This window comes from Chiloscyllium plagiosum, unplaced genomic scaffold, assembly GCF_037043375.1.
Source record: "Chiloscyllium plagiosum isolate Xiang-an unplaced genomic scaffold, Cpla_swu_hap1 HiC_scaffold_2, whole genome shotgun sequence".
NCBI lineage: Eukaryota > Metazoa > Chordata > Chondrichthyes > Orectolobiformes > Hemiscylliidae > Chiloscyllium > Chiloscyllium plagiosum.
In genome coordinates this window covers 99,572,810-99,586,751 of record NW_028270140.1, presented here as the reverse complement: position 1 = coordinate 99,586,751, position 13,942 = coordinate 99,572,810, and the positions used below count along the sequence as shown (strand labels likewise).

At 42.2% G+C, this 13,942-nt stretch overlaps 1 protein-coding gene across 3 annotated transcripts in view; it reads left to right on the top strand.

The window, feature by feature from the left end:
• The first annotated feature begins 2,915 nt into the window (after window positions 1-2,915).
• The window catches only part of rgmb (repulsive guidance molecule BMP co-receptor b), a 191,389-nt gene continuing 180,362 nt past the window's right edge, over window positions 2,916-13,942 (top strand). For all 3 annotated transcript variants that reach the window (XM_087998938.1, XM_087998927.1, XM_087998929.1), the window contains exon 1: window positions 2,916-3,122. The gene's annotated coding sequence lies outside the window, so the exon portion shown is untranslated. The remainder of the gene's footprint in view (window positions 3,123-13,942) is intronic.

Sequence of the window (13,942 nt, the reverse complement as noted above, 5' to 3'; positions counted from 1 at the left end):
TACTGCCATCCATTATTAAGGAAGAAATAGTAAGACATTTACAAAAGCTTAATTCAATCTAATAGAGTAGCATGGTTTTGTGAAAGGGAAATCAGATTTGACAAATTTGCTATTGTCCTTTTAGGAGAAAACAAGTGGAGTCGATAAAGGGGAATTGGTAGATGTAGTGCACTTGGATTTCCAGAAGGCATTCAATATGATGTCCTATAAAAGGTTACGAAAGGAGAAAGATATGAGTTCACAGTTTTGGGAGTAATGTATGAACAGAGATTCAGGAATGGTTAACATATAGCAGAAAGCCAAGATTAATGAGTCGCATAAAAGTTGGAAAGGCATAACTAGTGGACTGCCATGAGGATCTTCCCAAGGCTTCAATTATTTACTATTTATATTAATGACTTTAATAAAAGCAGAGTATAACGTTTCCAAATTTGGTAATGGTAGGAATTCTGCAGCTAATCACTTACTGTTGTCTCTTCAAGGTATAAGTCAGGAGTGTGATGGAATACCACTTGCCTGGATGACTGAAGATCCAACAACCTTTTAGTTTATTCACTCAGGCGATATGGACATTTCTGGCTGGGCTAGTGTGTATTGCCTCATCCCTACTTAGCTTTGTGAAGGTGCTGGTGAGCTGCCTTCTTGAACTGCTCCAGTCTATTTACTGTAGGTGAACCCAAAATGCTATTGGGAGTTTCAGGACCTTGATGCTGAAGAAAGGCAACATACTTCTAAGTGATGATTCTGAGTGGTTTGAAGGGAAAGTTGCAGATGGTGAGGTTCCAATATATCTACTGCCCTTGTCTTCCTTGATGATATTGGTTGTGGATGGGGAGGTGATGTCTAAGGAGCCTTGGTAAATTGCTGCAGTTCGTCTTATAGATGACAGACACTGCTGCTAGTGGCAGAGGAAGTGGGTATGGTATCCAAGTGGATATGGTATCTTGACTGGTGTTAAGCTTCATGAGTGCATTGGAGCTGCAGTTCTTCAGGCAAATGGAGAGTATTGCATTAGACTTCTGCCTTAAGAGCATAAGACATAGGAGTAGAAGTAGGCCATTCATAGGAGATTCTTGCTGATCTGATATTCTTAACTTCTACTTCCCTGCCTTTTCCTCGTAACTCTTGATTTCCTTCCTGATTAAAATTCTGTCTATCTCAGCCTTGAATATACTTAATAGCCCAACTGAAAAAAACCTTTGTGGTAAAGAATTTCACAGATTCATAGAGCAAAGAAATTCATTTATGTCCTAAATGTGTAACCCCTTATTCTGAGATAATGATGTCTGATCTGAGATTCTCCTGCAAAGGGAAACACCGTTTCTGCATTTACTCTGTCATGTTTCTTAAGAATTTGGTATGTTTCATTAAGGTTATCTCTCATTCTTCCAATTTCTAATGAATACAGGCCCAACCTACTCAACCTCTCTTCACAAGACATTCCCTCCAAGCCCGATATCAGCATAATGAATCTTCTCTGTATTGCCTCCAAAGCCAGTATGCTTTTCTTTTGATATGGGTAAAAAATATTGTTCATAGTATTCCAGCTGTGGTCTAACAAGTGTCTTGTGTAATTTCAGCAAAACCTCCATACTTTTATACTCCATTCCCTTTGAAATAAAGGTCAACATCCTCCCTTCGCCTTCCCTATTACCTGCTGAACTTGGATGCTAATCTAAGTAATCTAAGTAATCTAAATCTAAGTTATCAGGAAGTCAGATACTTGCTTTATGATTCATCATCTCTGATCTCCCAGGCATAGTATTTATATATCTAGTCCAGTCAGAAACTGCATGATGAAGCAGCTTGTTCATGACACCCCATCTAATATTAGATTACTTACAGTGTGGAAACAGGCCCTTCAGCCCAACAAGTCTACACCGACCCGCCAAAGCACACCCACCCAGACCCATTCCCCTACATCTAACATTACGGGCAATTTAGCATGGCCAATTCACCGAACCTGCACATTTTTGGACTGTGGGAGGAAACCGGAGCACCGGAGGAAACCCAAGCAGACACAGGGAGAATGTGCAAACTCCACACAGCCAGTCGCCTGAGGCGGGAATTGAACGTGGGTCTCTGGCGCTGTGAGGCAGCAGTGCTAACCACTGTGTCATCGTGCCGCCATATCTCTGACATATATTGGCTGCTATGTGTACTGTCTATAAGATTATTGCAGCAACTCACTAATGCTCCTTTGACAGTCTTCCAAATAAGTGAGCTCAACAACCAAAAGGACAAGGACAACAGATGCATGGGAATACCACTACATATTCATTTCTGTTCGAATTTGACAGCATCCTCAATTATCTCACTGCTCCTTCACTGTTGTTGGGTCAAAATCTTGAAACTGCCTTTCTGACAGCAATGAGTGGTCCTACATCATATGAACTGCAGCAGTTCAAAACGAGAGCTTACTACCACATTCACCTGAGGAATCAGCTGGCCTAGCCAGTGACACAAACACACACACGCATACATCCCGTCTAGAATAAAAAGTAGGCCTGACTTATGCCTTCGTCTCCAACTGGGAGAATGTGCCAGTTCTGATGGAAAGTAACTTCAGCTGAATGATGATTCTGTCTCCAGATTCTGCTTGGCCTGTTGAATGTAATCTTTTAACATTTCAGATTTTGCAGTATCTGCATAATGATTAACGAAAACACATTAACGTTTATAATGTGGTGTTGTACTCCTACAGTGCAAGGAGATGATTCTCTGCTCTAACCACAATCCTCTCGTGCACACATGTGGATTGTAGCATATTGTCAGCGTGCAGAAACGTTGTCTGCTGCAGTTTGGGAGTTGTAGTCCACTTGGCAGCCGCTGGAGGCGACACCTCATTCCGTGAATTATAGAACTACAAATCCCAGAGATCAAGGCTGCTGCGCAGGCTCATTGAGAGATCACAACATGGCTGCGCCCGTCGTGTTATCGAGATGGTGCTGAGCCTTTGATGTGAGAAGCGGTTTGTTTATTTTTAACTTTAAAAATCTGCTGGATTCCCGAAGTGTAAAAGTGGACAAGAAGCACGCCATCACCACTGCAAAGATTGCTGCGAACTTAATCTATTTTCATGGGGATCCTGGATCTGAGTTGTGAACGTTACTGACCGCCAAGTGAGTACCATTTCATCCAGTTCGACCTTTCAGTAGGTTTATGGCGTGATCCCAAATTGATTCAAATTGGACAAAACTCTCTTTGGACTGTGGCATTGTCTGAGATTATTCGCTGCTGTCCGAGGCTGAACAAGGGAATCTCTTTTCCATCTGATGCCGGAATCCTGGGCTTTACTGGGTAACGACAGAGGCCCCCGAGCTGCGGGGAATTGTTTTGGTAAATGATCTAAGTTCCGAGTAGCCGGTCCCAGTGAAGGTAGCTCCGCTCTCATAGAAAATAAGAGCAATAGTAGGCCATTCAGCCCTCCGAGACTGCGGCGCTATTTAATATAGGCACGGCAGACCATCCAACTCAATACCGGTACATGCTTTTGCCCCCTTCAAAGTTTTGCATCCACATTATACTTTGTTTGCTATTCATTTGTCCATTTACTCAATTTATCCAAATCGCACGGTAGCATATCTGCACCATCCTCACAGATTACCCTCTCTCTCAGCTTTATGCTGTCTGCAAACTTGAAGAAATTGGCTTTGAGGAAAGGTCACTCGACCTGAAATGTTGACTCTTATTTCTCTCCAAAGATGCTGGTAGACCTGCTGAGTTTTTTCCAGCAACTTCTGTTTTTTTGTTGGAGATATATTTAGTTTCCTCATGCAATTTGTGTAGTACCCCACAAGTCACTAGCTGCCACTTGGAAAATGACTTGTTTATTCTTACTCTTTGCATCCTGTCTACCAACCAGTTCTTTATCCATATCAGTACGCTACCCCCAATCCCATGCATTTTAATGTTACATTCCAGTCTTTAAGGGGGACCACCTTGAAAGCCTACTGAAAGTCCAACAAACCACATCCATTGGCTTCCCTTATCAAGTCTACTAGTTGTATTCTCGAAACACTCAGTAGCTTTGTCAAGCATGATTTTCCTTTTGTAAATCTGTGCTAACTCTGACCAATCTTGTCACTATTTTCCAACTGCTTTGCTACTAAATATTTTATTGTGGACTCTAGCATTAACTCTTACTGCCAAGATCAGGCTAACCAGTCTGTAATTTCCTTTTTCCTCTCTGCCTCCTTTTTTAAATATTGGGGTTACTTCAGCTACCCTTCAATCTATAGGAACTTTTCCCAACTCTATAGAATCTTGAAAGATGACCACCAGTGCATCCATGATTTCTAGGGTGACTTCCTTATGTAGTCTGGGATGTTGATCTTCAGGTACTGGGGGTGTTATCAGCCTAACAGCTTCCCCAACACCATTTCTCTCCTGATACTGATTTCCTGCAGTTCCTCCCTTTCAAGACCCTGTGCTCCCCAACATTTCTGGGATGTTATTTGTGGCCTTTTTTATGAAGACAGTATTTAATTGGTCTGCCATCTTCTTGTTCTCCATTGCACTTGCCCTATTTTGATTGTAAGGGACCTACATTTGTCTTCACTAATCTTTTTTCTCTTCATATATCCTTGGAAGGTTTTGCCATCAATTTGTATGTTCTCTGCATATGTACTCTCGAACTCTATTTTTCCCTTCTTGATCAATCCCTTTGTCCTCCTTTAAAATATCAGTTTCTCCCAATCTTCAGGTCTGCTTTTATTTTGGATAATTTCTATGTCCCTTCTTTGCAGCTAATGCTATGTCTAATCTCCCTTGTTTTGTTTTTACACTTAATACTATCCCTAATTTCCCTTCTTAGCTAATTTTTAGGTCACTTTCTCATTTTATTTCAATGCTAGCCAGGAAGCAACTATTGTTGCAGTTCCTCTATGGACGATTTAAATGATTGCCATTACTTATCTACCATCAATTCTTTAGTTAACTTTTATAGTAATGTTAATGATACAATTTCTCATCGCCAGCTCATGTCTCATGTCATTGTAGTTTCCTTTTAGATTCAGGATCTTAGTTTTAGAATTAACTATGTCACTCTCCATCTTAATGAAGAATTCTATTGTATTGTATTTGCTTTTCCTAAAGGCACTTCGCAGAGCTAGATTGTCGATTACTCTTTTCTTGTTACACAATACCCAGTCTGGGATGGCCTGTTCTTTAATTGGTTCCTCAACATATTGATCCAGAAATCCATTTTATACACAGTCTAGTAACTCCTCCTTTGTCAGATTATTACTGATTTGATTTGCCCAATCTATATGCAGATTAAAGTCGCTCATAACTACAGCTGTATCTTTATTGCTTGAGCATCTAATTTCATGTTTAATGTCTTCCCCAATATTAACACCACAGTTTGAAAGTATATACAATCCCCACTATCTGTGTTTTGTCTCTTCTGGGTTTGTGTTGTGTCCCTGAAAGGAAGAGGGCAATGGCTAGGACTGAGCAGCTCAAGATTGGCTTTTCTGTTGGCATGAAGTCAGTGAGCTATGCTGATCTGGCAGCATAGCACTTGATTAAACCTTAAATGTGGTCTAAAGGTAAGGAGATAGTGTGCACAAAAAAATCAAAATCACAACCAGAATTAGAAAATTCAATTAGTTTGCATAACAAAAGCAATGACTGCATATGCTGAAATCAGAAATAAAAAGAGAAAGTGCTGGAATTACTCAGAGGTTTGGAAACACTTGTGGAGAGAGACAAATAGTTAATTTCAAATATTATTCTTTAAGCATCTTGGTAAGCCTTCAAAAATAATGTAGAGTTTGATTGGAGGAATAGTTGGCATGAATGAAATAGAATTTGTGTGGAGCTACTTCTCCAATCACAGATTCTGCCTCTCCAGTGTTTGCTGCTCCTGTTTCTTCAGTTACAATGTCTCTGACTGAAAGCAGCATTGGAACATCACTTTATCTTGCTTCATGTATTGTCTACTCAGATAGGATTTTTCACAATCTCCATAATCAAATACTCTCTGTTTGGCTGACAAATAGTCCACGTTATCTGATTCGATGTTCTGGTCTGTTTTTAACTGGAATTCAGTCTTTCAGACAAACTGTGACAGTTTAGTCAATTACTGTTGAGTTACAGCACTTAATTATACATGCACTCTTTCAGACACTGAAATATTGATACCAGTGACTTTTCTGATCAGTAGGGCATCATCTGACTGATTCCCTTTTCACTAGAGCAGATTTCATGTATCTTTTTGTTCATTTTAGTGTCATAAAGATGTACAGCATGGAAACAGACCCTTCGGTCCAATTAATCCATGCCAACCAGGTATCCTAACCTAATGTAGTCCCATTTGCCAGCACTTGGCCCATATCCCTCAAAACCCTTCCTACTTATATGTCCATCCAGATGCCTTTTAAATGTTGTAATTGTACCGGCTTCCACCACTTCCTCTGGCAACTCATTTCATACACTCAGCACCCTCTGAGTATAAAAGTTGCCCCTTAGATCCCTCTCCCACCCTAAACCTATGCCCTCTAGTTCTGGACTCCCCACCCCAAGGAAAAAAAACTTGTCTATTTACTTATACGTACCCCTCATGATTTTATAAGCCTCTATAAGGTCATCTGGCACTCCTGAGAAACCATCCCCAGCATATTAAGCCTCTCCCTATAGCTCACATCCTCCAAACCTGGCAACATCCTTGTAAATCTTACTTGAACCCTTTCATGTTTCACAACATCCTTCTGACAGGAGGGAAACCAGAAATGTACACAGTATTCCAAAACTGGCCAAACCAATGTCCTGTACAACTGCAACATGACCTCCCAATAAAAGTTAGGTGATGACCTACAGAGGAGAGCTTGTAGATGGTACTCACATGAATGGTGTCTTTCTTCTATTATCACAGGCTTGGGAGATGCTGTTGAAGGACCTTTGATGATTTACTGCAGTGCTTTGTGTGTATGGTATAGGCTGTTGCTGTGTGCTGCTGATGTCTAAGGGATACTGATCAAGTGGACTGCTGTGTCCTTCATGGAATGAAACTGTGTGAGTGTTGTTGGAGATGCACTCAACAAGACATCTGAGGTGTCATAGAGTCATACAATACAGAAGAGGCCCTTTGGTCCATTGTGTCTGTGCTAACCTATCAATGCTAATCTCACTTTCCAGCAATTGGCCTTGAATGTTTAACTTTTCCAGTGCTCACCTATGTACTTTTTAAAGGTTGTGAGCTTTCCCAACTCTACTACCCTCCTAGGTAGTGCAATCCAGGTTCCCACTACCCTCTGGTTAATAAGAACTTTCCTCAGATCCTCTCTAAACCTCCTGATCTTCACCTTAAAATTATGTCCCCTCTTGTTATTGATCTTTCAAATGAGGAGAACAGCTACTTTCTCTTCATCCTGTCCATGCCCCTTGCAATCTTATACAGTTCAATTAGGTCCCCCCTCAGACTCAATGTTTTGAGTCCAGTGACCCTTCATCAAAACATTGAGATGTTGATTCTGCTTTCTTTCCACAGATGCTGTCAGACTTGCTGAGCTCCTTCAGCAATTTCTGTTTTTTTAAGATTTCTGGCACACTCAGTTCCTGGTTTTATTTTAGTGCACCCTGAGACTTTCCTGCTCCAAAGAAAACAGCACAACCCACTCCACCCTCTTTTCGTAGCTAAAATGCTCCATCCCAGACAGCATTTGGTGAATCACCTCTGTGACCGCTCCAGTGCATCCTTCCAACAGTATGGCGATCAAAACTGCACACATTATTCCATCTGTAGCCTCACCAATCTTTTGTACTGATCCAACAAAACTTCTTTGCTCTTACAATCTCTGCCATAGTTGATTAAAACATATGTCCCATGTGCCTTGTTAACTACCCTATTAACCAGTCCTTCTGCCTTTGGGGATCCTGTTCCTCTGAGCTTCCTGCCATTCATTGCCTACTCCCTTGTCTTGTTACTTCTTCCAAAGGGCATCACCTCACACTTCTCAGGGTTTTCATCTTCCATCTTTATCAAATTACATCTGCCTTTGAACTGCCCATCTGACCAATCTGTCTATATCCTCATTCTTCCTCACTATCAATCACTTAACCAATCTTTGTGCCATCTAGAGTCATAGAGGTGTACGGCATGGAAACATACCCTTCGGTCCAAACTGTCCATGCGACCCAAATATCCCAACCCAATCTAGTTTCACCTGCCAGCATCCGGCACATATCACTCCAAACCCTTCCTATTCATATACCCATCCAAATGCCTCTTAAATGTTGCAATTGTACCAGCCTCCACCACTTCCTCTGGCAGCTCATTCCATACACGTACCACCCTCTGTATGAAAAAGTTGCCCCTTAGGTCTCTTTTCTATCTTTTCCCTCTCACCCTAAACCTATGCCCTCTAGTTCTGGACTCCCCGACCCCAGGGAAAAGACTTTGTCTATTTATCCTATCTATGCCCCTCATAATTTTGTAAACCTCTATAAGGTCACCCCTCAGGCTCCGACGCTCCAGGGAAAACAGCCCCAGCCTGTTCAGCCTCTCCCTATAGCTTAAATCCTCCAACCCTTGCAACATCCTTGTAAATCTTTTCTGAACCCTTTCAAGTTTCACAACATCTTTCTGATTGGAAGGAGACCAGAATTGCACGCAATGTTCCAACAGTGGCCTAACTAATGTCCTGTACAGCCACAACATGACCTCCCAACTACTGTACTCAATACTCTGACCAATAAAAGAAAGCTTACCAAAAGTCGTCTTCACTATCCTATCTACCTGTGACTTCACTTTCAAGGAGCTATGAACCTGCACTGCAAGGTCTCTTTGTTCAGCAACACTCCCTAGAACCTTACCATTAAGTGTATAAGTCCTGCTAGGATTTGCTTTCCCAAAATGCAGCACCTCGCTTTTATCTGAATTAAAACAGATGGTTTTAATTCAGATAATTCAGAGGCCTGTGACCACTGCAGTGGTCACAGGCCTCCAGTCTGAAAAACAACCCTCCCCCACCACCCTCTGTCTTCTACCTTTGAGCCAGTTCTGTATCCAAATGGCTAGTTCTTCCTGTATTCCATGAGATCTAACCTTTCTAATCCGTCTCCCAAGGGGAACCTTGTCGAACATCTTACTGAAGTCCATATAGATCACATCAACCTCTCTGCCCTCATCAATCCTCTTTGTTACTTCTTCAAAAAACTCAATCACGTTTGTGAGACCTGATTTCCCACGCACAAAACCATGTTGACTAGTCCTAATCCGTCCTTGCCTTTCCAAATACGCGTACATCCTGTCCCTCAAGATTCCCTCCAACAACTTGCTCACCACCCACGTCAGGCTCACTGGTCTGTAGTTCCCTGGCTTGTCCTTACCACCCTTCTTAAATAGTGGCACCAACCACTATTAGCCAACCTTCAGTCTTCCGGCACCTCACCTGTGACCATTGATGATACAAATATTTCAGCAAGAGGCCCAGCAATCACTTCACTAGCTTCCCACAGAGTTCTAGGGTACACCTGATCAGGTCCTGGGGAGTTATCCACTTTAGATTAGACTAGATTAGATTAGATTAGATTACATTACATTACAGTGTGGAAACAGGCCCTTCGGCCCAACAAGTCCACACCGACCCGCCGAAGCGCAACCCACCCATAACTCTACATTTACCCCTTACCTAATACTACGGGCAATTTAGCATGGCCAATTCACCTGACCTGCACATCTTTGGACTGTGGGAGGAAACCGGAGCACCCAGAGGAAACCCACGCAGACACGGGGAGAACGTGCAAACTCCACACAGTCAGTCGCCTGAGGCTGGAATTGAACCTGGGTCTCTGGCGCTGTGAGGCAGCAGTGCTAACCACCGTGCCGCCCACTTTTATGCATTTCAAGAAGTCCAGCACTTACTCCTCTGTAATTTGGGCATTTTGCAAGGTGTCACCATCTATTTCCCTACAGTCTATATCTTCCATATCCTTTTCCACGGTAAATACTGATGCAAAGTACTCATTTAGTATCTCCCCCATTTTCTGTGGCTCCACACAAAGGCCGCCTTGCTGATCTTTGAGGGGCCCTATTCTCTCCCTAGTTATCCTTTTTTCCTTAATCTGCAAACTTACTTATCATTCCCCACATTCTCACCTCCATCAGTAACAAACCCAGCACTAATCCCCATGGTATGTCACTGGACATTGGCATCCAGTCATACAAACAGCCTTCTACAATCACCTGATGTCTTCTATCATTAAGCCAATCTTCCAAATCCTCCCTAACACTCCTGTATATCATAGACAGTCTTTGGGAAGTCACGAGTTGTGTTACTTATTGTGGAATTTCTAGTTTATGACCTGTTCTTGTCACAGTGTTTATATGGCTGATTCAGTTAGGATTCTCGTTACTCATAAACCTCTGGGATGTTGATAGTAGAGATTTAGCAATGGTTTGCCATTGAATATCAAAGGCAGTTGTTAAGTTCTGTCTTAGCGGTGGTTGTTGCCTTGGCACAAATGTTACTGTCACTTGTTAGCCAATAGGAAACTGTTCAGCAGGTCCTGATGCATGCAGGCACTGATTATTTCAGTATCAGAGGAATTTTAAAGGGTTCTGAATGTTGAGCAATTCTCAAGCATTCCCATCTCTGACCATTTATGAAGGGAAGATCAATGGTGAAACAGGTGAAGATGGTTGGGGCATGACACATTGCTGAGGAACATGCAGAAATTTCACAACATCAGCTTGACAGAATATAAAGAGGTTGGATGTTTGGTTTAATTAGAAAATGACTCTATGACTCTAACTATTCAGGTTGACGTGCAATAACCCTGAATCATGTCATACATTAATGAGGCATGCAAACCTAATGGTTGACTTTTAGAACAAAATCTGGTTTGGAGCTGAACTGAATAACACCTGAAACGTCCACCTATGCTTCAGCCAAGACCTCCAGCTAGCCATCTATCTGAGGTTTCGAGATCAGATTTAGGAAGTGCTCCAGCTGTGTGTTCAAATATTAAAGGGAAGTGAAGTTGTAATGGTAATGTAAATTTTCTAAAACAAAATAATTTTCTGTGGTAGTGACCATATCAGCTATTGTAAATTGTCATGAAAATTCATCAAGTTCACTAATGTCCTTCTGTGAACGCCCTTCCTCACTTGGTCTGGCCTACATGTGAATCCATACGCTCAACAAATTGCTTAAATATCCTCTGAAGGGACTTAACAAGCCACTCAGTTCTAGGTGATTGATGATGGGCCACATTGGCGGCACTCCTATCACATGAAAGTGTAAAGAAAGTAAGTTGCTATGCATATGTCATGGACCCTACTGGTGTCCATGATGACCATGTGCAGGAATTGCTCCCAGCTGCAGAAACTTGAGCTCAAGCAGCAGCTGGAGACACTGGTGCATCCACAATGCTAAGCGTTATATGGATAACGTGCTTAGAGAGATGGTCACATTGCAGCTCAAGGGACTGGAGGAAGGAAGGGGATGAGACTACCAGGCAGTCAGAGAATCAGGAGTCCCCTGAGGTCCTGCTCACAAATTGGTTTTCTATTTTGGAAGCTGATGAGGATTCCTCAAGAAAGTGCAGCCAGACCCAAGCTTTTGGTACTGCAAGCGGCCTGTATATACAGGAGGGAAGAAAGGAGGAATAATAGTGATATGGGTTTTGTTAGGTGAACAAGCAGACATTTCTGTGCCATCAGCATTAATTCAGCATGGAATGTTGACTCTTTGATGCCAGGTTAAAGGCAGTCACAGAGTGGTTATTGGATATCTTTTGGGGAGAGGGTGGGCTGCCAGAGGTTGTGGTCCATGTCAGTATCATGGAAGGACGATGTGGTCCTGCAGTCAGAATTTAGGGAGCTGGGTAGAAAGTTAGCAAGCAGGACCACAAATGTAGTAATCACCAGATTGCTCCAAGTCCCATGTACAAGTGAGAACAGAATGGGAGGAAAAGGCAGATGTCTGCATGATTGGAGGGAGGGCTTTGTATTCCTGGGACACTGAGAATGGGTGTGGGGCAACCTGTATAATCCAGAGGAGTTTCACCTGAACAAAACTGGCGCTGAGTTCATTGTGGATTGTTTTGGCAAGTTTAAACTAATTCAGCAGGGCTGACACTAACAGATAATAAGTTAATAGGTGAAGTCCGAGTAGGGGAGAAAGAAAGGAAGATCAAAACAGTTAACATTCATGCATGTATGTATATACATGGAGTAAAGTAAATAAGGTTGGGGAGATACAGATGCAGATTCCAATGTGGAATTATGATGTTGTGACAGAGTTCTGGCTCAAGGAAAGGCAAGCATGGGTGTTAAGTATTTCTGGGCATAAGATGTTCCAGAAATATAGAAAAGGAAGGAAAAGATGAAGGATATCATTATTTGTTAAGGAGAATATTGCAGTGCTGGAGAAGACAGATGTCTCAGAGTTCAAGACAGAGTCAGTTTGGCTAGGAGCTAGAGAATAAAAAGTGTGCAATTACATTACTCTGTAGTTTACACACTATCAACTAGTGGAAATGATGTAAAGAAATAAATCTTCAGGGAAATTAGAAAAAGGTCAACATTCTAGAGTAGTTAAAATGGGAGACTTAATTATCCACACTGGCAAGTGTAAGGGACAGTGTGGATGTGTTCATGGATTATTTGCAAGAATTTCCCCTCAACAGATCCAACTAAGCTAATTATTGCTGCAGTAGTCTGCTCTCATCAGCAAAGTGATGAATGGTGTACTTACTAAATAATAAGTTTGGGTTCCACCAGGATCACTCAGCTCATTATAGTTTTAGTTGAAACGTCTTCCCTATGCCCTTTTGAGTGGGACAAAGGTGTTTACTGTATGGGCTGCTCCTGCACACTCTCCACTTCCCCACCTTTGCCTGTTGTTCAGATACGCCTTGGCATGATATTTTGCCCTCTGGTAACGGAGATCCCTACTGGAGAGCCCCCTGTTCCGTCGGGGTTCTTGGCTGGAGAGTGCTGCATGTGGCAGTCCCGTGCAATGGTAGATTAAGTTCACTGGAGACCAGGCCACATGTAGTTTTTTGGTGGCCTGGGACAAACTATTTTTCATATGTGCGTTGTTTCTGTTTGCAGCGCATTTTTAGTATTTTGAAGGTATTGCTCCTTATATTTTGGTTGCACTCCAGCCCCATGCTCCTGATCTATGGGCACCCGGTGTGCGGATGAGAAGGAGGCCCTTTGCATGGGTTTGTTCCTGGGCCTGGCCACGGTGACCATTGACAGGACCAGGCAGCAGATCATGATGGAGGTTGTCATTTCTGACTGTCTGTTCTCCTTTCGCAGTTTTCATTCATGCTCAGAGGAAGCACGTGGCACTTACTGCCCGAGGCTTTTTGAGACAGGTGGGCACCGCAGGGGCAGGGTGCATCGTCAGCTCCAGCAATGTGATTTTAATTTAGTAAGTTTCTGTTTCGTTACATAAGGTTCAGTTCAAATATGAAATTGTGTTTTATTGTGGTACAGTGCCCCAGCAGGGGCTGTTTTATTATTATTTTTTGATTTTCTGTTTCAAAAGAAGTGGATGAAGCTTTGCTCTGTAACTCTGTCCTGGGAGTGTTTGATGGCAGCAGTCTCAAGGGAGTTTACTTTTAGTTTGTTTCCAGTTTAAAAAAGAATAGGGTAGTTTACTCTGTTTCTGACCCTGTGTTGTCCCTGTCCTGGGAGTGTTTGATGGTTGACAGTATATAAAGAGTATTTGTTTCAGTTTAAAAGTGAAGAGGTATCTTTAGTTTTGGTTCAAAAGAGTGAGCTTTACTGTTGGGTTAAAATAGTAGAGGATCTTTACTGTCTATGTAACCCCATGTTCTCTGACCGTTTGATGGGAACAGTGTGGAGGAAGCTTTGCTTTCTGTTTAAACAAGTAGAGGTAATCTAATCCGTATTCATTATTGTGCAGGTTAAGAATGCAAGTTTACTTACCATTCAGAATAAGGGACAAGAGTGGGAGAAAAG